This window comes from Manis javanica, chromosome X (genome assembly GCF_040802235.1).
Source record: "Manis javanica isolate MJ-LG chromosome X, MJ_LKY, whole genome shotgun sequence".
Classification (NCBI taxonomy): Eukaryota; Metazoa; Chordata; class Mammalia; order Pholidota; family Manidae; genus Manis; species Manis javanica.
The window spans coordinates 112,319,383-112,332,485 of NC_133174.1; the positions used below are offsets into that span (position 1 = coordinate 112,319,383).

Genomic DNA, 13,103 nt, shown 5'->3' on the forward strand with positions numbered 1-13,103 from the left:
TCTTAAAGTGGGGAGGAACAGTTAACCTTGGACTTCTCGATTTTGGCCTGGTGGGGCCTCAAAATGGGAGGAGTGCTGGGGAGGTGGGGAGGTAGGAACGGAAGTGAGGTCACCACCCCAGGGCCTGAGCCACCACTGCTTGGCCCCAACAGCTGGTGGGCACGCCCATTGGGAGCTCACCCACTGTGACCTGACCCCTGGCCTGAGTGCCAGGTTGGAGAGGGGTGAAGGGAACAGATCTAGCACCCCTTTGGGGAGACTGGACACTTTGGCACTGAAAATGCCCAGGAAACACATATGCCCACCAAGAATGCAAATCCTTCCTTGCAGTTAGTTACACAGGGTTTTATCAGTTATGAGGTGCTTTCTCAACCATTAATTCAGTGGGCCTAGAGCAGAAACAGCCTCGCGGGGAGCTGTCTTGAGTTAAATGCAGGTCTTAACAATCTTGGAGGACTTCCTATCGTGGCTGGTATGGGGAAGAGGTGGCCTTGCATGTGGTTGTCTCTGGGGCTGGGTTCGAAGCCTGGGATGTCTTGTTGCAGGGGGGCGGTTATATTGAGCAGGCTCCACGTTGCCACCCTCACCCAGCCTCTAGCTGTGAGCCGAAGGAGTGGCTTGTTTGCAACTATGTCTGGCATTCCTCCCACTGCTGCACTGTTTGCTCCGTGGTTGCTCAGGAACTGGCGCCCACCCCTGGACAAACTGAGGGCCTGAAATCCACCCTCCCCCTGCCTAGTGCTAAGTGGTGGAACAGTGGCTTCTATCTCCTCTATCCTGAATTGGAATCTAAAAACAAGAGTGCTGTGGTCTGTCATTCATAGGCCTGATTGATAGGGTATCCAAAATGCCTCTAGCCTGCAAAATTCAGGGCTTTTGTCTTTGAGAGGCCCAGCCCTATGCAGACTTAGGGGATTGCTTTCCCAAAGAAATCCCTGCTCCTAAATTTGGCCTTGGTCTTGCCACCCTCAACCCCTACCCCCCAATTTTCTCATTTACCTCCAATCCCCAGAACCAGACTGTCTGGGTCTAAATCCCAACTTTGTTATTTACTAGCTGTGTGATCCCAGTCCATTGTATGCCTCAGTTGCCTCATCTGGCAAATGAGAGTTATCTCATAAGGTTGCTCTGAGGATCAAATACCTCAATACACATAAGCTGCTTATTAGAACAATGTGTGGCACATAGTGAGTGTGAGCTAGCATTGGGATATTGTCTAAGGCAGTGCCTAAAACTTAGATGCACCTCAGCAAACATCTACTGAGAGCCCGTCACAATACTGGGCAGCAGTGAAGTGGCAGTGAGGAAAATATGGAGGTGAGGAAGATATTGCCTGCCTTCCAAGATTGTGTATATCTTGTGGAATGGGCTGGAGTTAGGATGGGAGCATAGGAAGGGGTCAGAGGAGTGGCCAGGTCATTTATATAAGCAACCACAATTCAGAGGCAGGCTCGAATCCTTGAGACTGTGCAGGGAGCCCAGCATCCTAGACTTGGAGGCTTTTTCTTGCCTGGGGACCCTGGCTGGGTTCTGGTCTGGATGCCCCCCTGGACAGGGGCCTGCCCTAGGATTTGGGTGAATGACAGGGAAAGGGTGACCTGGGTCCTGCATGGGCTGGAGGTGGCCAGCATTCAGTGGTGTGATTTGTTGGGTTCCAGAACAGAATGGCTTTACTTAGGGCCACCCCAAACCATTCTCTAGTCCCCTGGAGTGGTAGGGCCCAGGTCTGCCCTGCCCCCTGCACCTCCCAGAAATCCCCTGCCGAGCTAGGAAGGGCTTTGGGCAGGCTTCTCTCCTCAGGCTTGAGCCTGATGCTAACCCAGTCTTGGTTATCTCTCCAAGAATTCTAAGCTGCAAAGAGGTTTCTGGCTTCACTGCCAATTTATTCCTTTTGTGGTTCTCTGACTGAAAACTAGTTCTGCAGGGAGAAAGGAAAGTCATCCAAGGTACCCAGAATCCCATGGGTGCTTTCCTGAGGGTCAAGGGCTTTTCTCATCAACACTAAGCTACCTGAAAAATCTCTGGCTGCCGAGCCTCTCGTGGCCTGTAATAGTGGCTGAGCTGCTAATGCCCTGTAGCTCGGGTCCCAGCACTGGTTGCCAAGGAACTGCTGGTCGGGGTGCTCATGAGGATTCTGACCTCACAGGGGCTGCTGAGTTTCAATTCAACAGACATTTATTAACACCTACTGTGTGTCCAACCTGTACTAGGCGCTGTGGGGGAGACATGAGTAAGACACTGAAACAATCAGAGGCGAGGACCAGCAGCCAGCCCAGTAGCTGCTAAGGTGCTAATTGTGCTCCTTGGAGCAAGGGCCAGAGGCAGCCAGGGCTCTGAGGTCAGCAGCAGTTGGAGGAGGGAGTGAAGGCTTTGTGAGGGACAGGACTCAGCTAGACCTTGAAGGGGGCAGGGCAGTGGAGATTGAGCTAGGCAGAAAAGGGAGAAAAGTCACGTCACAGACTGATCTTCCAAGCCTGGATAATTGGCAAATGTATGTCCCATAGAAAACAAGGTCAGAGAGTATGGGTTGCTCGGTGCACAGGCCAATCTCCACTTCAGGAGACACAAAATGGCACGCTCAGACTGGGAGCCCAACTTGTAGTGATAAGACACAAAGGGTGGGAAGGCCTCTCTGCGGCCCAAGCTGAAGGGATTTAATCTTGAACTCCCACCTTCCCCAACCAACACACACACAGGCCGTGGGTGCGGAGTGGAGGAGAAGGAAGGTAGGGGGTACTGAGTGGACTGGAAAAGTGGCAGGCTTCAGGAAAACCAGCAGGCATGGGCTGATTGGGCCCCACCTTTCCCCAGGGTTCTGGGATTTCTCTGGAAGCCCAGAGGTTAAGGTAGAGACCAGAAATTTTCATTTACTCAGTCAGCTGGAAACTGAAAGGAGGCCCACGTACTTCTACCCAGACCACCTGGGCAAGGGCAAGGACTAGCTGTGCATTTGTTCTGCTGCTTTTGTGTCTTCCATGGTTGGACATAGAGGGAGACATGGCCCTTGCTGGGTTTAATCGGATAAAAACACCCAGACACACATGTCCCCATTTGCAATTTTTCCTCTCTCACTGCACTCTTGCCCTGCCCTCTCCTCAGCACACTGTGGGACCACGGGGACACATCAGAGTGCCCTGACTTCTTGGCTGGAAAATCATATTCCAAGGTGAGTTTCTTGGCAAAGAGACCCCAGCTTTCTCCCAGGGTGAGGAGGAGGGTCAGGCAGCAGGAAAGGTGTTTCATGCAGAAGAGTCTGCAAGGGAACATGCTGGAACACTTCTCAGACAGACCAACAAGAAGCAAGAAGTTAAGCAGCTTGCCCAGGTTGAACAAGCTTTTTCTTAGGTTCCCACCTTCTCGATGGACCATTTTCTTGTCCCAGTGCTGGCACTTCCTGTTTCGTAGTCCGTGTGCCCTTTGTGAAACTTCTTTCCTCTTCCAATCTAATCCAATATCCTTCCTAAGAAGTGTATTGTCTAGAGGGGAAAGAGCACAGGCTCTCTGCATTTGTATCCCAGACCTACCACTTACTGGCTGTGTGACTGTGGGCTAATCACTTAACTACTCCAGATTTCAGTGCCCATACCACAGGGTTGGAGTGAGGATTACATGAGATGATGCCTGTAAAGCGCTCGGCATGGTGCCTGGCACATAGTAATCACCCAATAAGTGTTAGCTGTCATTCCTGTGGCTCTTGTTGTTGTTGTTGTTGTTATCATTTCCCCTTCGCACACCCTAGACATTGCCAGGGCACCAAGGATCAATCACGTTCCTGGCAGTGCTGGCAAACCATTCCCAAAAGCAAGAGGGAGGGTTTCCAGATCTTTCTGATAACATTTTGTTAGCTCTACCATCACACAGGATTATGAGGGGATGTGGAAGAAGATGGTGTGTGTGTGTGTGTGTGTGTGTGTGTGTGTGTGTGTGTGTGTGTGTAATATAGTTTCTGAGTGGCAGGCAGTGCTGTTCTGAAGAGCAAAAATCAAGTCTTTAATATTTTTATTAACATCTTTATCTCCTCACCACTTTCATCTTGAGTATCATTTGCTGCAGGAATAAGAATAAGTTACTTCCTTTGAGAGAAGGCCTCATGTTCCACCCATACCAAGTATTTAGCAATCATCAGTTTGTTGTTACTACCCTACTGAGTGTAGAGTTCTGGGAGCCAACTGACCAATCACTGCTCATTTTCTTCCTCCTTTTGCTAGAATAGATGATGGGTCCATTTTGAGCTAACACCCAGAGGTCTTGGCTTGGTGATGGGGCACTGTCTTTACTGAGAAGAGTTCCCAGGGGATGGGGGCCATTCCCATTCCAAATGCCTTTCAGAAAGTAACTCAGAGGTTCCATCTGCTATCAGAGGGATTGTGTTTGCTTGAGGAGCCTGTGGCCACTGCAGGGGCAGGAGGCCCAGGATAAGCTGGACCATCCTTGGACCACCCCTGAACCACTTCACTCAATCCTTTGATCCCCACCCCTCAGATTAGAATGGCTGTGAGGCCTTGGGGGATGGGAGAGTGGGCAATTAGTCTTAACCTCCCCAAATTCTTGATGACCTGATAACAAGGACCTACTTAGACATAGATTTAGGAGATAATCTGTCTTTCTCCCATAATGACCCCAGAGGGTAAGAGGCTAGTTCAACTCTGCTGATTGTGTGAGAATCCATGCAGAGAAAACACCTGTCTTATTAAGTGACCACTTTCTTGGCGCCACGCTGATCCTAAAAAAATAAAACACCACAGGCCCAGCCCCCTTCTCTGAAGGATCTAAGCCCAATTCTAGAGCTGTAGTAATACACATGCACCGAACTCCATATTTGTATATTGTAATACGTTTGACATTGTAGTGCTAATTAGCACCTCTATCATATTACATAATTATCCTCTCTTTTTGGTGATTAAACAGCATTCTATTCATACCAAGACTGTGTAGGACTAAGAGACTCTACTTCTTAGAAAATTTGATGATTATAATACAGTATAATATATTGTTGTATATATTCACTATACTGTGCATTAGAGCTCTACTACTCATTGTAATAGTTTGCATTTTCTAGCTATAAATGGAATCATACAGCATATACTGCTTTTGTATAGTTTACTTCATTCAGCATATTTATTTTAAGATCTATTTATGTTGCTATATACATCAGCATTTCATTCCTTTTTAATTGCTAAATAGCATTCCATTGTATGGATATACCATTCATTGTTTATTCATCAATTAATGGACACTTGGTAGGGTTTTTTTTCCCAGTTTTAGCTATTACAAATAAAGCTACTATGAATATCTGTGTACAAATCTTTCTATGGCTATATAAGTCCTTTTCTCTTGGTTAAATATCTATGAGTGGAATGGCTAGATCATATAGTAGTTGTAGGTCCAACTTTTTAAGAAACTGTTAAACTGATTTCCAAAGTGGTTGTACCATTTTACATTCCCACCAGCAGTGTATGACAGTTCCAGTTGCTCCACATCCTCACCAACAAACACTTGGTAAGACTTTTTAATTTTAGGTGTGCATTTTGTGTTTTAATTTGTATTTCCTTAATGACTGATGACATTGAACACCTTTTGATATACTTGTCATCCATATATCTTCTTTGGTAAGGTGTCTGTTTTAATCTTTTGCCTATTTTTAAATTGACTTGTTTGTTTTCTTGTAATTGAGTTTTAAGAGTTCATTGTATGCTCTGGACACAAGACCTTTATCAAATGCATGCTTTGCAAAGATTTTCTCCCAGTCTATGGCTTGTCTTTTCAGTCTCTTGATAGTGCCTTTTGAAGAGCAGAAGTTTTTAATTTTGATGAGTCCAACTAATCAATTTTTACTTCTATGGGCCATGTTTTTGGTGTTCTATTGAAAAACTCTTCATCTAGCCCTAGGTCACAAATATTTTGTCTTATGTTTTCTTTTAGAAGTTTCATAATTTCAGGCTTTACATTTTGGTCTTTGATCCATTTTGAGTTAATTTTTCTGTGTGGTGTGAGGTATGAATCCAAATTCATTTTTTTCATTTTACATATGGATATCCAATTATTAGCACCATTTGTTGAAAAAGCTATTGTTATTCACCATAGCTGATCTTACATATGTGGGTTTATTTCTGGACTCTACATTCTGTTCCACTGATTAATCTATTTGTTTATCTTTAGGCCAATACCAGTTGTTTTGACTACTGTCGCCTTATAATCATTCTTGAAATCAGGTAGTGTTAGCCCTCCATCTTTGTTATTTGTCAAAGTTGCTTTTGCCTGTTTTAAGTCTTTCACAATTCTGTATAAATGTTAGAATCAGATTGTCAATATCATTTTCTCTTAATACTTAAATTTATCCTATTTACTTTGTTATGACAGATGGGTTCAGCTGTGCATTTGCAATCTTATTTTAATGTTATTTTATAGTCATAGATGACCCTGATACAACCGTCATTTTAGAAGATGCTTAATCTTTTCATTGATATTTTTCAACTAAAGAGTTCCTTAACTTTACTATGCATTTGCAAAATAGGGCTATTTATTATTTTCCGTTCATTTATAACCCCTTTTTGGTGAGTGGGTCCACGATTATCTGCTCCATACATCATTCTATAGATGCCAGTCATATCCTTCTTCACCTTTGTCTGTCTAAACAACAGAAAGCCTTTTTAAAATAAAAAAGTTTGTCCTCATATAGTTAACCTCACATCCTATTCTCCTGAATCATTTTACATCTTAGAACTGATCCAGCATCATTAAGTGTTTCCAGAGAAGCCAGTGAACAGACTAGCACCCAGTATTCCCAGGGTGGACACACTGTAGGATTTTCTGCACAAAGGAAGTATTCTTTGATGATGACCTGATTGATCATCAACCACCTTCTCAATGATAGTTGGAATAAATAACTCTAGCTGGTATATATTTTTCTTAACAGAGTCTTGTAGCAAGAGAGAGCAAGCTATTTGAGCCTGGAGACCTTTGCCCCCCAACTCTTTCCCTATCCCCACCCCTAGAATGTAGCCTTCAGATCTTTCAGGACCAGGGGAGTCTCTTGTCTAGAGATCTCGCTCGGGCTAAGAATTTACATGGACTTAATTCATGAATGCCCATACCTATGTTAGAATCAGGAGAAGATGAAATGGGCTTGATCCCATGGATTTTACCACCTGTTGGGGAACAAGACATATACATGAAACAGTTAAGGAGCAATACAAGACTGTGGGACTAGGAGATCTTGTGGTCAAATTTAAGGGCTATGGGAGTTTAGAGAAGGGGCTCCATGGATATGGACTCGAGTTACCAGGGCATACCAGCTCCATTTAGGGAACCTGATTGGGACCTTGTAGGTTGGGTACTATTTGATTAACCAAAACAAAGCAGAGAGGCATGGCAGGCCTGAGAAACTCTGTGAATGAGCCTGGAATGTTCCCTCAGGGGACCATGAGGAGACCACTGGGCTTGAAGCCCAGGCTTGAGTTGGGAAATCATGGGAAACAAGGCTGAGTAGGTAGGGTGGAGTCAGACTGTGAAGGACCTTTGGAAACCCAGCAGATGAGTTTGGACTGTGAAAGCTCTGCTTGAGTATGGCTGGTATGGCCACAGCCACTGATCCAAATGTGTGCCCTGGAGTACAAGTTGGTGTCAGCTCAAAGACTGAAGGAGGAGCTATGCGAGGCAGGGCCACAATTGGAACTTAATCTTCCTCGTGCCCAGTCAAGTGGACTTTCTGCTGCACCAGTTCCAGTTGTTAGCTTTTCAAGGGTTTTTACATCTACTTCTTGCAGCTTCCTAAAAGAGATTACAGGCATGGGGAGTAGATGGTGAAGGCCAGATGGCCCCATGGCTAATGGTGTGACAGAAGGCAGAACCACCTAGAAACACCCCCTGGCTCACCTACACACTGGTCTGCCCCACTTGCCCCAGCCACTCCTCAAGTTAAAGCAGGGTAGCTCCAGATGGCCTTTTAAATTGGAAATGTGTTAAGAAGAGGGGTGACACATTAACCCAATATCACCCATTAACACATTAACACTAAGTGGTTCATGATTTTTTCAGTGGTGGGGCAGTGATTCCTGGAGAATTGGGTGGGTGACCTGCAGAGCCCTGACTTCTATACTGCTCCCAGGGTCAGTAAGCTTGTGAGGGGCTCTGGGTAGCATGAGATCTAGTGTGGGGCAGGGGAATGGGAGGGGAGGGGAGGACAGAGGGAGGCCCGAGGCTTTGAGAGCCATGTGACATGGCATGGTTGTGGTCACACAGCCCATTAATGGCAAAATTGCCTTAGCAGAGTTTTTCCAAACTTTCCCACCCAAGCGCCCCAAACTATTAAATGGTATCCTAGATACCTAGAAGGACACAGTTTCATAAAACTTTGAAGTGTGGCATTTTATATGAAGCTTGAACTCTGTGGTCTCCTGCCCAAATTTACTTTAATTGATTTATCAATGAACAAAATGGAAACCCCTGGAAGATGAGCCAGGTTTGGATGATGGCTTTGATTCCTGCTCTAGGGCTTTGTCAGCTTTAACAAGCAGGTCCTGCCCCTGTGGAACCTGCCTATGGACAACTCAGAACTTGAACTTTCAAGATCTTAGCTCAAAGTATTGGAAAGGAAATCTGTCACCTGCAGCATCTTCATTTGCCTGCTGTCTCATCTCTGTCCCCCTCCTTGGTTCAAACTCATTTGGTGGAAAAATCTAAGCCCTTATGTTCTTAGGGAAAGTCGTTGCTCAGTGATTGGCTTCCATATCAGCCCAGCCTTTGGATGAGTGAGCAGATCCTAGGGTAGAATGGAGACAGTGTGGCACCCAGGAGGCTCTGAAGTCTGGGCATGGATTGGTGGGGACTATGCCCATGGATTCCCCAGCCTTCCTTCCTCCACCACTTTCAGCCCACAGCCTCTCATTCCACCACACCTCTAGCTTGGAGTGTTTACAGTACTCTTCAGTTTAAAAAAAAAACCTGCCTGTAGTCTCAGAGCCTCCCAGCCTAGTGTACCCTGCTCATCTCTTAGTGGCTGAGAACAAAAGAACATGGAGGTGCTCCAGGCCAGAGTTAGACTCTAGACTCCTCAGCACCCCACGCACCTCATTCCCTGTCCCTATAGCCTTCAGATAGAGACAATGTCAATATAGAAAAAATTCATGCCCTCCCAGCTTGGGCAAGGTGGCTAAAGTACTGTTAATATTCAGATTTTCCTCTGGCAGGCAAGCAAGGCTTCATCCACACCCCCTGCCTGCCAAGGATATGGGGGGCTCGGATTGTGAGTGTCTGCGGTGAGGAGACCACAGCAGGTAGGGCCCTGGGCAGGCTGTCTGGGCTGGGCGGGAAGGCAGGGCAGCCAGCTGGGTGAGGCCCAGATTCCCCAGGCTGATAAGGCAGCCTGTAAACACCCAGCCAGGGGAGGGGGCAGAGGGCAGGCGACCAGATGGCAGGAGAAGGGGGAAACCGGAGCCCAGGCCTTGCTGCAGGAAGTGGGGCTTGATGTGGAAACATCCTGTCCGGTGGGGGCTAGACCAGTGATCACTCCCTGCAACATGGAGGCAAGCTCAGCACAAGGTGGGGCTGCCTGGGCACCAGGCCAAGGACCTGGTTCCTGACATCTCCAAAGGACATGGTCAAGGGGCGTCTGTTATGGGTTACTCTACCACTTGCACTGGAGGCGAGGAAATAAGGACCAAGCTACTCGTCACGGAGGAACTCAGCAGTGGAATTTTCTGACAAAATTTGACTCTCACAGAAAAGGCCTGATCACTGCCATCAGTGAGGAGTTATCAGTTGGAAGACCTAATTGTGCCCAAGGCCTCCTGCAGCACTCCAAGAACCACACATCTAACCCACCATTCTGTTCCATCTTGTGGTGCTTTATGGTTAGACCCTCAGAGGGTCAGAGCCAGTGAGCCTTTTGCAGTGGATCACAAACTTATCCACTTCACTTTACAGATGGGGCACTGGGATCCAGAGAGAGGCAGGAACTTGGCCTCACCATGGCAGACCTAAGTTAAAATCCCTGGTCTGGAGCATTTTCTACCACCTCCTTTTGCTTTAGGTCCAGCGGCACCCTCTCATGAATAGGGCTGGCCCTGCCTTGCACACTTGCTGAACCTCAGCAGTTATCCTTGCCTAGGGTTATGGGGAGGCTGGTAGGAGGAAAGAGCCTCAGAGTCATTAATCAGAAGACCTGGAGTGTGGCCTGAGCTGCTCTGTCGACTCATGTGTGGCCCTGAGTAAGCTGCTGCCCCTCTCTGGGTCTTGGTTATTCTTGCTTAATTACAGCTTTATTAGGAATAGTTCAATACCATACAATTCACCCAGTTAAAGTGTACAATTTAGTGGCTTTTAGTGAGTTCACAGAGTTGTATATCTTACCACAATACACGTTAGAATATTTTTGGCACCCCACAAAGAAACTCTATACCCATTAGCAGTTACTCTGCATTTCCTCTGAACCTCTGGGCCTCAGTTTTCAAGAGGCATTTGCTATGGAAGTGTTTTTGGGGAAAACCCCAGCAATATTATTGAGGCAGATGGGTTAGCCCAATTTACTGGGAACTTAGATGTGAAAAGACCCTATTGCAGAAAAGAATAGGGTGGGCCCAGTGATAAGTCCCTGGCCATGGGCCTGGCACCTATGAAGTGCTCAGGGCTGGCTTTCCATAAATATTTAAATAAACATGTGAACCAACACCCCAAGATAAGAATCCAGATTTATATTATGTGTAAGCCAAGAGCAAGTGTATATTTATGGGGCAGGGACCATGCCATGGCCACTTTATGTCTGGAGCCAGAAACTCTCTGGAAACAGTAGGCCCCTGAGGTACAGCGGATCAACAGAACTCCACAAGCCCCTTCCTCCACAGCTGGCCACAGGTGCTCAACATATCATCATTTGGGGGCAGACTTGGCCCAAGAAATTAAGATTTACTTATCAGATGAAGCTGTGGTTGAGATTGAGGCCACAAGGGGGATGGGGACACAGGCCTGGGAAAGTTTTGTTGAAGGAGAATCGCAGAGGCTTCTGAGCCTTCAAAGTTGGTTGTTGCGATCTAGGGATCTGAGCAGATGGTCAACAGCATGGGGCAGTGGGAAAAGTATTGACTTTGAGAGGCCTAAGTTTGCATTCTGCCTCCTTTCTTGACAGGCAGTGTAACCTTGGTCCTGTTACCTAGATTTTCTGATCTTTAGTTCTGCTGGTTTTCAAATGCAACTATTAAAACAGGATTATTACTGGAAGATATTTCACTGAAAACAAAGTTGAAAGAATATAATAGTTGGAAATACACCTGGGTTCAAACCCCAGCTCTGCCACTGACTACTCTGGAGGGCTGTTGTAAGAATTAGAGGGGAAAGCCTATGTAAAGTGCCTGGCACAGCACCAACCCCACAACTTGTACCCAATAAATGTAAATCCCTGCCGCCTTCCCTACGCTCCACGCTGTCACCCTGTAATTTTTACTGTTTGACCCCCTTCCCCAGAAGCAGAGGGGAAAACTTGAAGTGATATCAGAGAGTGTGAAAGAAAATCTTGCTCACATTTCAGCAAGTGCCCACACCCCTCTGTTCCTCCCCAAATAGGCCCATGGCAGAGACCACAGTGGCCACACCCACCATCCCAGACCCAGTACTAGTTCAGATCTGTGCCAACCCCACAAGCGCTTGCCCTGAGCTGGCACTGATCTCAAGTGCTCCATTCACTCCGCCCAATCTAGATGTGCTTTCCAAACACGTGCCACCAGCTTTGAGTCCAGCTTATAACCAAACCCTGGCCCTGGGTTTGCACTGCAGATGTAGGGAGGGGCTGGCTGGAGCCCAGGTGCACATCCAGATGTTGTCTCAGGCTTCCTTGGCATCCCCCATACCAGCTGTGCAGCAGTATTTACTCCAGCTTGCAGGGGTGGAGACACAAGCTGTGTGAAGCAGGCATTCCCCTCAGGGGTGAGGGGCCCTGTCACTGGGGCACTGGGTCCTCTTTGCCCTGGGGGTCTGGAGAGAGAGGGAAAAGCAGGACTGTGTTCTCTTGACAGGAGGCCTGGCTGGGCAGGGCTCTAGGCCACAGGCACAAGAGGATGACTTCTCAGAGCCAAGGGAGGTATCAAAATCATCTCCCATCTCTGTTTTGCTGGCCTACACAGAACTACCATTTCTGGGGGTCCCCTTAGCTTCTCTCACTGTTACTGAACCTCATGGAACAGTATTACCACAAGGGGACCAAGGGGGTTGTGTCTATCCACTACCAGGCTCCTGCCCCAGGCATCAAGGCTTCTAGAACCATCATCATGTACTTCTAACCTGTCCTCAGGAGGACTGGCAACTGGGCAGAGGTCCAGGGCCTCAGGCTGCTACTGGTCCTCTGACCAGTTGCCATGGGACAGCTTGACAGAGCTGGTCGCCTGCATGCAGGATTCCTCATGGGCATACAGCCCCACCAGTAGGAGTCCCACCTTGCAAGGGCAACTGGAACGTATTTACAAGTGGAAGTCACCACACCAAGTCAGCTGTGGCTATGGAATGTGATAGCTTCCTGTTCCATCAGCCAGAAAATGCCCCTACCCTTGACCCACATGTAATATAATACCGTGTTCTCCATTGTTGTCTCTGGCCATTGTCACTAGGGACAAAATTATGAAAAATTATGAAGTGGCATCAATTTCAGTGGTATCTGCCCCTCCAAATTAACTCCCATTGTCAGCCTGCTTTCCCTGGGCTCTCTTGCTTCAACCTGTCCCTCCTTCCAAGCCACTCCAGGGCTGGTCCTCAGCCTGGGTGGATATTTATAGTCCCTTCTTTCATCTAGTCCTCTAAGGTCAGGCTCACTCTGTCCCCACAAGGTGATAGCTAGGTAAGGTGATGGACTTCTACTCATCTGCTAACAGGAGAGGGTTTGTGGTGCCCATGCCCCCAGCCCCAGAGGAGCTGCTGGGGCGTCCCCACGTGTAGACAGCTGTGTCCTCAGCCTTCCCATGAGGGAGCCTCCCCACTCAGCCACAGGGCCCCTCCCCCTCTGCACTCTCTGACCTGTGTGGGACAGAGGCGGGGTTGGGAGGGCCATCAGGCCCTGAAGGGGAAGCTGCTGAAACCCCTGGGACAGGAAGTGGCAGAGAGGGGCTGTTTCCTCTGGCAGA

General features: G+C 47.6%; 1 protein-coding gene across 9 annotated transcripts in view; it reads left to right on the forward strand.

Moving 5' to 3' along the window:
* ELF4 (E74 like ETS transcription factor 4) overlaps nucleotides 1-13,103 on the forward strand; it is a 40,714-nt gene that overhangs the window by 1,497 nt on the left and 26,114 nt on the right. The window contains exon 2 of one of the 9 annotated variants that reach the window (XM_037016864.2): nucleotides 3,100-3,166. The exons of the other annotated variants lie outside the window; for them this stretch is intronic. The gene's annotated coding sequence lies outside the window, so the exon portion shown is untranslated. The remainder of the gene's footprint in view (nucleotides 1-3,099; nucleotides 3,167-13,103) is intronic. 9 annotated transcript variants of the gene reach the window in all.